The following is a 12,730-nucleotide window of genomic DNA, read 5'->3' as shown; positions in this document are numbered from 1 at the left end:
GCCAGATATGGTTTTGGCTCCAGTGCTCCCGCGTGAGCTCAGGGAACCCGAAGGCGGGGCTCGGGGGACCCGTGGGTGGGGCTTGCCACCACACGGGCTGCCGGAGCAGCACTCCGGAGGGCTCCGGCCCAAAAAGACCCCTGAAAGGGAGATTATGCTTTTTGAATATTGTTTTCTTGATGATGTCAGTCCATGTATAAAATATCATGTATTTCCTAAATATGTTCAGAATATGTTCAAGAAGAAGATGAAGAAGAAGAAAAAGAAGAAAGTAGTCAATTTTTGATGAGTTATTTGGTCCAATTGTTTTCCTGTTCATTGAAGCATTTTTCCTGAATATGCTGAGAAGAAAATAATCAATTTTGGATGGACTATCTGGTCCAACTGTTTTCCTGTTAATTGAAATAAAACATAGATCTTCCTCCTCATTTGACTTCATTTTTGACATGGAATCTAATATGTACAATACCTCCTTCTGAAGATCTGGGTTTCTTCAGCTTCTGACAATGATCATATTGTGGTGAATTCTCTGTGTTGTGGTCACAGCAATGCCAGTTAAAACTCAAATCACGGCAGCACCCTTAACTGCATCTAAGATAAACCTTTGTCCTGGTGCAGAAAAAGGCAGCTGTTTGGAAGGAAAGGGGGAGTTTTGGCAGGAAAAAGATAAGAAAACAGAAGGCACCACTGGGAGTCAAAACCAGGATCTCCTCCTTACTAGGCAGGTGCTTTAGCCAGCTAAGCTACGGTGCCTGCAGCCTGCAGCAAGCAAAGTCTATTTAAACTCTTTGGCATTGCTTCTCTGGGTAAAGCCTTTGGCCAGATAAGGGAAAGTACTCCACATGGACATTTGTACCTTGCCGTGATCGTATAGTGGTTAGTACTCTGCGTTGTGGCCGCAGAAACCTCGGTTCGAATCCGAGTCACGGCAGCATTCTTAGCTCTGGCTTCATTTTATGTTATTTTTTTCTGGGGCTTTGCCATGGGGGGGGGGAGAAGAGTGCAACTTCAAGTGGCAGGAAAAGGGAGACTGTTAACCTCCCAGAGGAATCTGTTTGATCACTGCTGAAGTAAGAATGCTGGATTAGATAGACCACTGTTTAATTCAGTTTAGGCAGTCTTTATGGTTTTATGCTAAGCTATCCAGTAACTCTAAGTGGAAGGGCTTTGTTCCATTTTGAACAAACAGCACACATATGCATTTAGTGGGAGTTTCCAGTCCCCAATAACATGTCCGCAGGCAGACACAGAGAAAGCATTCTGCTCTTTGGGTAGAAGACTAGACCAGACAGTGTCAGAAAGAGATCAATATACAAGGGTCTACAACAAAAAGAAGGAAATGTTAAGGCGGTGTGATGAAAGACTGCTTTTCTTCCTTCACAGATCCTGCACAAGTTCTCATCCTCTCCATCACTAAGGGCCAAACTACATGAGACATTTTGCCACAAGTTGGGTCAGGGGAACTCACTTTCCCCGCAGCTAGATGGCAATTGTGAGGAACTTACTTCTAAAGTTCCAGAGGCCCCATTTGGATTGGGACTGTGGTGTAATGGGAGAGAAGGGACTCCAGTTTCTCCCTCAATACTGACCCAACCCAAAGGGACCCCAGTGGGCATTTGTTTGCCCCTCTGCAAGGGGGGCTGAAGCCCCTTCTCTAAACATGAGCTGCATGAGATGTTTTGTCATGTTGGTCAAGGTGCTCGCATTTGCAGCAGCCACCTGGCTGCATGGAATGCGAGGAAACTGACCCAGACTGTGGCGAAACATCTCATGTAGTTCCAACCTAAGAGGCACTGAAAGCCAAAGAAGCCTCTCCTGGTGGGGCAGTATAAGGCTAGAAGGAGGCCTGTAGCTATGGTGGGGCATTTGGGGGCCTGGCCCCCCAACTTCCTGCCAAGGCCCCAATTACTTCCCATCCAGCCCAGCCCCCACCCCACTCTCTAGGTTGGCTGGAGAACTCCCCGCTGCCTCCCCCACAGCTCCTTCCCCCGAGCCCTTCCAGGGGCAGGGTGACTTCCCCACCTGCCAGCAGCTCGCTGGCCATCCCGGGCTGGCAGTTGGGGGGGGGGTAGGGGCTGTGTGTCCCAAACTGGTGGCAGCAGTGCCAGCACAGGGTGGCCACTGCAGGAAGCAGCCCAAGGCAGCAAGGTGGGCTGGCAGGCGAGATGGATGGAGCAGCCGCCTGCTCCAACTGCTTCTTCCTGCTTCAGTTGGCGAGCGTGAGTTTTTTCATTTCATTTTTTTAAAATGTGACATCAGTGCCCCTCAACTTATTTAAAGGCCCCCCGAATTAAAAAATCCTGGCTACAGGCCTGGCTAGAAGTAGAGCTGCTTGCTTGAACTTGTTTGAGCTGCTGCTTGGAGCGAAGTGTGAATGTCTGCGCATCAAATCACGTGTGGCTTTAGATTTGTATCAAGGATCTTGTTAAGTTCCCTTTGGGCCGTCTCCAGCACAGCACAAAAGACAACGGAGAAGTTTTAGTGCCAAACTGCACTCACAGTTTATGGAAAGCTATATGTATAAACTAATAAACGAGAGTATTAACATACTCTCGTTTATTTGTATTGTATTGTATTGTATTGTATTGTATTGTATTGTATTGTATTGTATTGTATTAACATCATACAAAATACACTAAGCATATAGCTACAATATAAATTAAAAACAAGCAAAAAGGTTTTAAAATGCTTAACATTTATATTTGACTAATAACTGGTGGAAGCAGTTTAGGGATTACAGGGCTGAAGCATAAAACAGGAGTCCAGAGGCACCTTCAAGACTAACAGCAGAGGTGAATTTGTCAACCTAATAGTGTTCTATCACAGTAGAGGCAGCAGCCTTATTCCTCCCACATAATTCAAAGGGCTGCAGGGCTCAGAGGAGATCCTTCAGGAATTCCTCAGAAAGAATAGGTTAGGAAACACCTGTGAGGAGCCTGCCCTGCTGCATGGAATGAATGAAGCCAGAGTCAACAAAACTGGGCTTGTTAGGGATCAATGGGACAGGCCAGTGTTTTCACACATGCTGAGTAATGCACTTTCAGTCCACTGTCAGTACATTTCACTGATCTTTTGCAAGTGGGCTCTGCCATTTCACACAGTAAAATCCAGCTGCACTTTCAGTTCATTGAAAGTGGATTGAAAGTGTGTTATTCAGCATGTGTGAAAGCACCAGTCCCAGAGAAGCAAAGGGGCATCTTATAACCACTGATCAACCATCCCGCTCGCCAGCCTAGCTTTTGAAAAGTTCTTGAACAGTATTAGGGTTGTCAGCTCAGCACTGGCACCCAGTGGGGGTGCGACATCACTTCCAGGGCAAACAGGAAGTGGTGTAATTATGTTGGTATAACACCATGATTCACCAAAAACTCTATAGGGAATTCTAAACCATTGCACTCACACGGTGACATCACTTCTGGTTTGGTTCCAGAACGGACATCACTGTGTCAGCATAACGCTAATTCCTCCCGATTTATCCCTCACCACCCTAACAAGCAGGGGATGGCAGATCCAGGGCACCCTAAGCAGCATTGATAATAAACATCTAGAAGCCAAAACCTTTTTCTGATCTGTTGTGTGTTTTTGGTATGATGCTTGTGACCTATACCCTGGAGAAATATATTCTTGTTGCTCTATATCTTTGCTACAACATCTATTTTAATGATTAAATTCAGCATCAGACACTAAATTGCCATAGGAAATACCATCCTCCATTACTTTCACACTGATGTCTATCCTAGAGAATCCATTTCATCCATGCCCTATGGCCAAAATGCAAAGAGAAAAAGAAAACCAGACAGCCTTCCTATGGGTTCCAAATTGGTATCTTTACAATTAGAGGACCTTGAACTCAGAAAGCACCATCTGATACAAGATAGAACCCTGAATAGAAGTGAAGGCAGTTGCAAAGAGACATTTGCACTTGGCCTGGCTCCCAGGAAATAATTTTTTTACATCCTACTGGGTCTTTCAAAGTGGGTCCCAAGAGTTGAGAGATGATGATGGAACATGGAAAGTGCAGTGTTGTTATAGACCCATCCTCTTTAAGACGGTGCTGATCGGGGTACTGAACAAGCCATGATTGTTCCTACACACAGGCGTGCACCCTGAAAATTATACTTTGCTAGAGATTTATTGCAGATGCATTATGTATGAGCTTGGAATTGCTTTCTCAAAGTGCTCTCCGCCTTGAACAGAGTTGCAAAACAGCCCAAGGACCATCATCAGGATACGTGGTTATTTAGTTCTGCATAGTGTTATCCCTTCAAAAATGAAGGTGCTTAAATCATCTCTTCTGGGTATCAACCATTTGTATCTAGATAAAGCTTAGCCTTGCTCTTTGATTGTTTTAAGCCCACTGAGCACACTGTCTGTTTCCAACTGCTAGGTGAGAAGAAAGCGATGGTTAACGCTATTTAGTTTCTCTTGAAGATGAATCCCGATGTCATTATATCATATCAGAGACCATCAGGGACTCAGTTTGCTCAGGCATAATGTATTATTGATCTACTGTGAGGTTTATGTGCCTCATAATAAATAAGTAAAGGGGGGAAAACTATTTTCCTTTTTAAATACAATGACAGTGCCCTTATTTAACAGGCCACTTCTTTCAATTGTTTCTTTTGCAATCTGTATTTAATCCATTACATTAGTTATTAACTGACTTCACAGCCTTACAGATCTCGAGCAAAACCATAATTCTCTGGCTCTGAATTTCTCTAGGAATGGCCCTTCCATTAGTATGGATGAGACACTCTTGCTAGTTCCGTTGCTTTGTCATCAAAGGGATTCAAGCTCTTCCTAGGGATGTTTCTCAGGTTTGCTGTTACTCGCGTGTGATTGCCCAGTTCAGTGATCACCCCCGCGATGAAAAAGCTGCAGTAATTCAAATGCATAGGAACAAAGATGGTATAAAATGTCTTATTGTAGCTCATTGAGATCAGTGGGAGGGTGGTCCTTTGGAGCCAAATACTAGATCGCACTCCTTATTTTGTCATAAAGCCCTGACTACTGCTGCACTGCAGCGCAACCCTACAGATGACTACAGAGAGTAAAACAGGATCAGATGACCCCAGTAGCCACTGAGGTCTTATCAAGACCTGTGGTGGAAAGTGTTGTCAAGTCACAGGTGACTCATGGCGACCCCGTAGGGTTTCCAAGGCAAGAGACTTCAGAGGTGGTTTGCCATTGCCACCCTCCGCATCATGCCTCTGGTACTCCTTGGAGGCCTTCCATCCAAATACTGACCAGGGCTGACCCTGCTTAGCTTCCGAGATCTGATGAGATTGGGCTAAGGTTGCCAAGTGGATTTTTGCCGGGAGCGCGGGAAAAACCATAGAGTTTTCCCTTGTATGGCTGTGGCCCCACCCCCAGCGTGCCCAGCATCCTCCTGTCACTTCCGGGTGACGCGCACGTTGGGGAGGAGTTCCCCCCGGGGCCCGATCCGGTGGCGGCGGGGAACGGGCCTCTGGGGTGGGGATTTCCCCGCCCCCCAGGGGGCTTGGGAAGCCTAGATTGGGCTAGCCTGGGCCATCCAGGTCAGGGCCTACGCTGACTTACACTGCTCTCAACTCTGGGCTGGCCCCTTGGACGGAGCAGCAGAGTGGCCAAGTTCCAGGAAGGGCTTGGAGTTCTCCTGGAATTGCAACTGACCTGCAGACCAAAGAGATGAGTTTCCCCGAGGGAAATGACAGCTTGAGATAACAGATTCTATGGCGTCACATCCTCCTGACCTTTCTCACCTCTCCAAACTCTGCCTCTCCAGGCACCACCCCCAGACCCCCAGGAATTTCCCAAGCTAGAGTTGGCATGAATAGTCTGGATTCTTGGCAGCCTGTTGGCCTACCGGTCCCCCCATCAGCCCTGGCAATTCTAAAAAGAATTAATAGCTTCTTTCCAAAGCATACTTTTCATTTGCTGTGTTGTCTAATGAGACATAAAGGGCAAAAGTTTGCTCTTTGGGAAAAGAGTCATTCCGAAGAGTGCAGAACTACTATGAAATGATAGTCAAATAAATATCTCAAGATAAACCCTCTGAAAAGTTGACTTTCACCGCAGCCTAGAGCAAGTTTCTAATCAACCAACAAACCAAGCTATAGACATGGCAGGAACCAAAAGGATTATTTCCCTTTTAGCATCTACTGAGCTAAATCCTGCTTGGCATTATTGCCACTAAAGTCAGGGGAAATATCCATACAAATCAACAGAGTGTGATTCAAACCTCCAGGCCAGATTCTAAACTTATCTGCATCACTTTACACAATGGCACAACTCCACTTCTTTCTGCATCCGCATTTCTCATTCCTACATAGCCATGTTCAAGCCTGCCACAGAGACATGAATCTTTCTTCCTCCATTTGGTACTGCAGTCCTAAATATACTTCCAAATAAATGCATTTATCATCAACTAGCAGTCCTGTTCTGTTCTGTGGCTTTAGCTCCCTTGGCATAAATAGTCAAACTGATTCTGACATTCAGCTGCCCCTATTCCACTGGGGAAAGAAGTGGATCAAACACTATCTATTGCAGAGAAAATATACACTGGCCCCGGTCGTATGAGAGGTTTTGGGCCGGGAGAGGGACGGATCGGGGGCGGAGCAAACGGGCACGGAGGAAATGGGCGTGATCCCACTGCAACATCTGGGAAGCGTTGCGCACCCGTCCCCGATCCGGCCCTTCCGCCCAAAACACGGAGCAAAAATGAACCACCTACCGAGGTGGTTCTTCTGGGACGGCCGCATCAAGGCCGGCCGTGGGATCGCCGGCGCGTCCTTTCGCTGGCGCATCCCCAGCTCCTGGCTGAACTGCGCATGCTCAGACATGCGCAGTTCGGCAGCCTCCCCCTCCCGACCATCTTCCTCCCCGGCATCTGATCATGCCGGGGAACAATGGCGCCGCAGCTCAGGGGATCCGTGGGATCCCGCCGCAGCGTCTCTATTTTGATGCGGCTCTAATTAGCCGCACTTTGGCCGGTGTTTTTCCTGCCGTGTAGCAGGGACCACCGTAAAACAAAACTATATACCAAATACCAAGCCGTATCGCCTAGCAAATGTAGTTAAAGATCAAATATCAGAAGTCAGAAAGCAAAAACTGTCAGGTCCAACAGTAGTTCTGAAATACTAAATTTTGGCACTTTCCACGCTCCCCTTTTAATCCACGTTCACCATGGTGTCCTCCAAGCAATTCTGCAGTAAAACTGAATTCACAATTACTATTCAATCCATTAAGACTATCTGTACTGGCTTCCGGTCTGGCTCCCGCGAAAGGCAGACGCATCCTCGGGTCGCTCCCGAGGGCGCCTTGCCCGCCCGCGGTGGAGGAGGGAATCCGCGCAAGCGGAGACCCGAACGAGCCCCTCAGATGAGAGGAGCTCGGATCCGGGGCGCTTTAGGGCGTTCCAGGGGGGAGTCTCTCTTTCGGTCGAGAGATCGGAGATTGAGACTCTCGCAATGCCCTGCCCCTATGGACCTTGCTGCGTGAGCGACCCCGTTCTACGGGGTTTAGCGGAACCACCGGGCGTCACCGAGTGATGAAGCGGGAAAAAGAAAAAAATGGAAAAGAAAAGACTGGCGTAACTGTGAGTTGTCAAAATACAGAGAAAATGAACTAAGAACCTTTTCCCCCCCCCCTTCAGCGGAAAATGAGGAGATTAATCCTCTATAAGCGAGAAAGAAGAGGGGGGGAAGTCACTGAGCGAATAGTGATGTTTTCCTTTGATGTACTTGAAAATAAGCAAGAGGTTTTGTTTCCCTGGAGCGTATTTTAAAAACTTTACTAAAAGTAAAAAAACAAGATGTCGGAGCTGGGTAAAGACAAGCACTTTCCACGCTCCCCTTTTAATCCACGTTCACCATGGTGTCCTCCAAGCAATTCTGCAGTAAAACTGAATTCAGCCTTCTTTTTATTCCAGGTTCCCCCCCCCCCAAAAAAAAATTCTGCATTAAAATCGAATTCAGCCTTCTTTTTATTCCAGGTTCCTCCCCCCTCCCCCCAATTCTGCACTAAAATCGAATTCAACCTTATTTTTATTCCAGGTTTTTTTTCCCCGTTCTGTGTTACATTACCTCCCTTCAGTGGTTGGCCTGGTTTCAGCCCACTGTTGCCCCAGGGGTTTTGGATGCTGCTTTGTTGTTGTTATTCAGTCGCACAGTCGAGTCTGACTCTTTGCGACCCCATTGACCAGCTCCCGCCAGGCCCTCCTGTCTTCCGCTGTCCTCTGAAGTAGGCTCGATTTCATGTTCGTTGTCTTCTCCAGTGAGTGCTCCTTTCTCATTTGGTGGCCAAAGTATTTGAGCTTCATTTTCATTATCTGGCCTTCCAGGGAACAGTCAGGGTTGATTTCTTTTAGGATTGACTGATTTGATCTTCTTGCAGTCCAAGGGACTCTCAAGAGTCTTCTCCAGCACCATAGTTCAAAAGAATCTATTCTTCGGCGCTCGGCCTTCCTTATAGTCCAACTCTCGCAGCCATACATGACTACTGGGAATACCATTGCTTTGACCAAGCGGACTTTTGTTGGCAGGGTGATGTCTCTGCTTTTTATCAAGCTGTTTAGGTTCGCCATCGCTTTCCTCTCAAGGAGCAGGCATCTTTTAATTTCATGGCTGCTGTCACAGTCTGCGGTGATTTGGGATCCCAGGAACGTGAAGTCTGTCACCACTTCCACGACTTCCCCTGCTTTGCCCCAACTTAAATCACCTATGAAAATCCGGAGTGGCAGGCAAATGCGGAAAGGATCATAATTGCATGTCAGCTATCCAGTGCTGACAAATATCAATCACCTGGTATCAAGTAGTGAACATCATTCGCTATCTAATAGTTATTTTGAATATCAGGCATTCAGTAAATATTTAGTATCAACATTTGCAGACCAGGATTCTGAACAGAAGGGGGGGTTGTTTCTTCTCCACAACTATCTGGTCTCTTTGCTTTGAGCACCAGGGCCATTGATTTCAGCCTATAAATGTAATGTATTCAGATGCTGTCCTGAATGCATGAGGATGAAGTGTGAATCATCCCATAGAGAAGCTATGCTAAGCTTCAGACGTCGGCTAGGATTCGCGCCGAAAGTATTGTGTCCAATCACATTTGAACTGTCTGTGGTGGGAACACTTGTGATTGGGCAATTATGCGAACAACCTGATAGGTTGAGAATTGTATAGTAGGTGTGGCTACATTAGCCCGGAATGTTTAAATACTGAGCAGCTGCAATGGAAAAGCTGTTCGGGCTATGAGGAGTTGTACCGTGTTAGAGAAGTTGATCATCGAGCTGAATAAACCTGAGTTTTTGCTGAAATCACTCTCTGACTAGTTTGTTAAGTACGGACTTAACAATAAATAAGGCCAGTTGTCATCTAATAGCCTAGCCAATGAGCACATCAGAACTTTATTTTATAGGTATGCAGTAAACAACTCAGAAATGGAGTAATTCCTGTCCAGTTACCATGTGCCTCATAATTCAGTTCCACTTCACACCAACTTCAGCCACGTCTAAAAATTGCCATGTTGTTCTGACTTCCTTATACTCCTCTGACTAGAGTTGCCAGGCCTAGTCTGACAACCAGCTAGAGGATTAGGGGTGCAAACATGGGGGACGTGTAACATTAGCTGTGTCAGACTCAGTACACCCTTTTTGGGGAGAAAAGTGACATACTGAAACTGTAGGAATTGCCAGAAGCTCTGCGGTGGCTCAAGTGGTTAAGAGGCTGAACTGCAGGCTGTGGAAGGTCGGTAGTTCAGCAGTTAGAGACCCGGATGCCGCATGATGGAGTGAGCTCTAGTTCCAGCTCCTGCCAACCTAGCAGTTCGAAAGCAAGAAATTGCAAGTAGATAAATAGGTACCACTTCGGTGGGAAGGTAACAGCGTTCCGTGCGCCTTGGTGTTTAGTCATGCCGGCCACATGACCACGGAAACGTCTTCAGACAGCGCTGGCTCTTCGGCTTTGAAACGGAGATGAGCACCGCAACCCTAGAGTCGGATTCGACTGGCTTTTGAGCAAGGGGACCTTTACCTTTACCTTTACCTATGATAAAACCATAGAGCTTCTGGCAATGTCTACAGCTACCCAATGTCGCGTCCTTGTTTTCTGTAAGTGATGTAGTGACACAGCTACCATAGCTGTTTGGAATCCCCACCCCTTTACCACAGCTTGGAATGACAGCAGGCAACAAAAGCTGGGGGTGGGAGATCCCCCATCCTAACTGGGGGACTGGCAAGCCTTACTCTGACATAGCTCTCAGTCACGTTGAACAGCTTTATTCTCATCTATACTCAGGCAACATGATTCCAAGATTTATCAGCTGTACCATCTTAGGGTCATTCACATGCTCATTGTCCAATGTAATATGTGTCAACAATAACTTTCAACTTTCTACATTGGACAAATATGTCAGCCCCTGCACACGAAAAAGAAAAACAATGGACATAAATCTGACCTTATAAATCTCAGTATTCAGAAATCAGCGGGTGAATATTTTAATCTTTCAGGGCATTCTGTCACTGTTGTCCTACAAAAGGACTTCAAAAAGGAGAATCTGAAGCAAATTACTGAGTTAGAATTCATAATGAAGTTCAACAACATTTACACCCTAGTTCTTACCCAGAACAGGATTCTTCACTCACTACAGCTGCTAATATCTTGCACATCCCACCACCCCTTACAGGTATCAGTTAGTTCAGTGATACCTGTGTAGGTACTGAATATGCTTCATTCTGCACATTCCTAAATTAGATTTTATGTTATTCCTACTTTGCGTAACAACAGATGGGAGTGGGCCTTTGCATTCTCAATGAATCAATTACTCTTGTGAATCGATCTTGCTTTAAACAAACCTCCCTTTGTCACATCTCCTCCCACACACACACACACACAACTTTAAGTGGTTAATATCAGCCTTATGGATGCTCACTTCCAAATATCTGTGTAGTGAGTTCTGGCTTATGAAAATTTACGTTGGAATAAATTGTTGGTCTATAAAGGGTCACTGGACTCCTGTTTTATTTTGCTTCTACAGACTGACATGGCTACATATCTGGAATTCTCATTTCAAACAGTTGTTTTTGAGGAATGCAATTCCTGAGGTTGTTTGGTTGGTTCTTAATTCATTCCTCACTATCCCTGGACATATGTTGTTCTGTGCTTCCAATAATTACAAATTTATGATGCAGAAAAGTTGTCTAGCCTGATTTTAAAATAACATTGAATGTAATTTGTGGCTTGCATGGTCCCCAACAAATTTAAATTCTGCAGACTTTTCCCTTACAGCAGCTTTGGGATTAGTGGGGGGGATGTCATCCCTTATTATTACAGTGTGCCCTAAAGCTTCTATTAACTATAGCAGCAAATGGCCTTGAACAGAAGGCACTTAAAAATATGAAGTGAAGCAACAAGCTGCTTTGCTTTTCCATCTATCTTTGTGCCCCACAAAGAGCATATAATTGTAGATGATGTTGCCATGACAATGATGAAGAATTTTTTTCCCTGTTATCACAGTACTTGCTACCTGTTCCAGCTATTGGATGGCATGAAAAATCCAGACGGTCCCAAAAGTCCTGTTGTAATAAGTTTGCATACTATTTTGACAGCACAAACTCCATCTGTTATTTGACTCTTTTGGTAGACAAGTATAGGGATAGGTGTTCTCTGAGGAATATTGTAAAATGCCTGTGGTAGTGAAATCTCACCAAGAACAGGACATGTGTTTCCTCCTGAATTGGAAAAATGGGAGGGAAAGGGGGGGAGGGGAACGGAGTGATTTTTTTTTTAGATGAAAAGAAGATAATCTCTGGTTCAACCCAGTACTGAAATTGTATTCTAGGGCTGACCCCTGATTCATTGTAGCTGTGGTATATTTATTGTATATGTGTGTGTGTGTAATGGAACAGTCTGCTCCTCCCCTAATATCTGTGTGATTTTGTTTGATCCTCTTGGGTGGAGCTCTTGTTTCAGTTTCCAGTTTCGTATGTTAGCGGAAGTTGTTGGTTGTTGAAGGTGTCTCCTTGCACATGAATGGCTGATGTTTTAAGCCAGTTTGTCTCTGCTGAATGGACCTGAAAATCGGTGCCCGATTGAGCAATGTAACTTGGGAAATATCATCCCACCATTAAAATAAGGGGGGGAAGCTTCTGTGAGAAGCTGGTCTTAGGAGACAGGGATTAAACCATGGCTGATTTCGCACTAGAGCTGCCTCGCTGTTGCACCGCCGTTTGCCCCGGTTCTATTGGTCAATTTCACACCCGAAGCCACGTGGCTGATTTTGACCCGCGGCTTCGCCCGATTTCCTCTGCAGTTTTGTTGATCCTCAAAAAACAGGTGTGAAATTGACCAATAGAACCAGGGCAAATGGCAGCGCAACAGCAAGGCAGCTCTAGTGGGAAATCAGCCCATGAGTGAATTTTTGTGGCAAAGGATTTGGGTTCTGTGACTACATGCTGATTTAGTGTATTTAGAAAATTTGTGTGCTGAATCTCCAGACCTACATGAGCTAGCTCACAGCAATAAAAGAAAACCAATCATCCAATAAAAACAAACAAATCCTAACGATGAAAGTGTAATAAAACAATCCAAGTTAATAATGAAAAGATACCAGTAATAAGTCAATAATGAAAAGATACCAGTAATAATAACCCACCACTAAAAGCAAGCCAGGGCATTAAAGCACATAAAATGGAATGGACTAAAATTATAGCAATAAAATTGTACTGAGGCTAGGAGCAGGCCATAAACAGCTA

At 45.4% G+C, this 12,730-nt stretch overlaps 1 non-coding gene across 1 annotated transcript; it reads left to right on the top strand.

Moving 5' to 3' along the window:
- The first annotated feature begins 859 nt into the window (after window positions 1–859).
- TRNAH-GUG lies at window positions 860–931 on the top strand. Its single transcript has one exon. It is a non-coding gene; the product is annotated as a tRNA-His (tRNA).
- Window positions 932–12,730: the final 11,799 nt, after the last annotated feature.

Source organism: Gekko japonicus, unplaced genomic scaffold, assembly GCF_001447785.1.
Source record: "Gekko japonicus isolate JY-2015 unplaced genomic scaffold, Gekko_japonicus_V1.1 scaffold415, whole genome shotgun sequence".
Lineage (NCBI taxonomy): Eukaryota > Metazoa > Chordata > Lepidosauria > Squamata > Gekkonidae > Gekko > Gekko japonicus.
The sequence above is the reverse complement of the archived record's forward strand: the minus strand, read 5'-3'. Positions and strand labels throughout refer to the sequence as shown.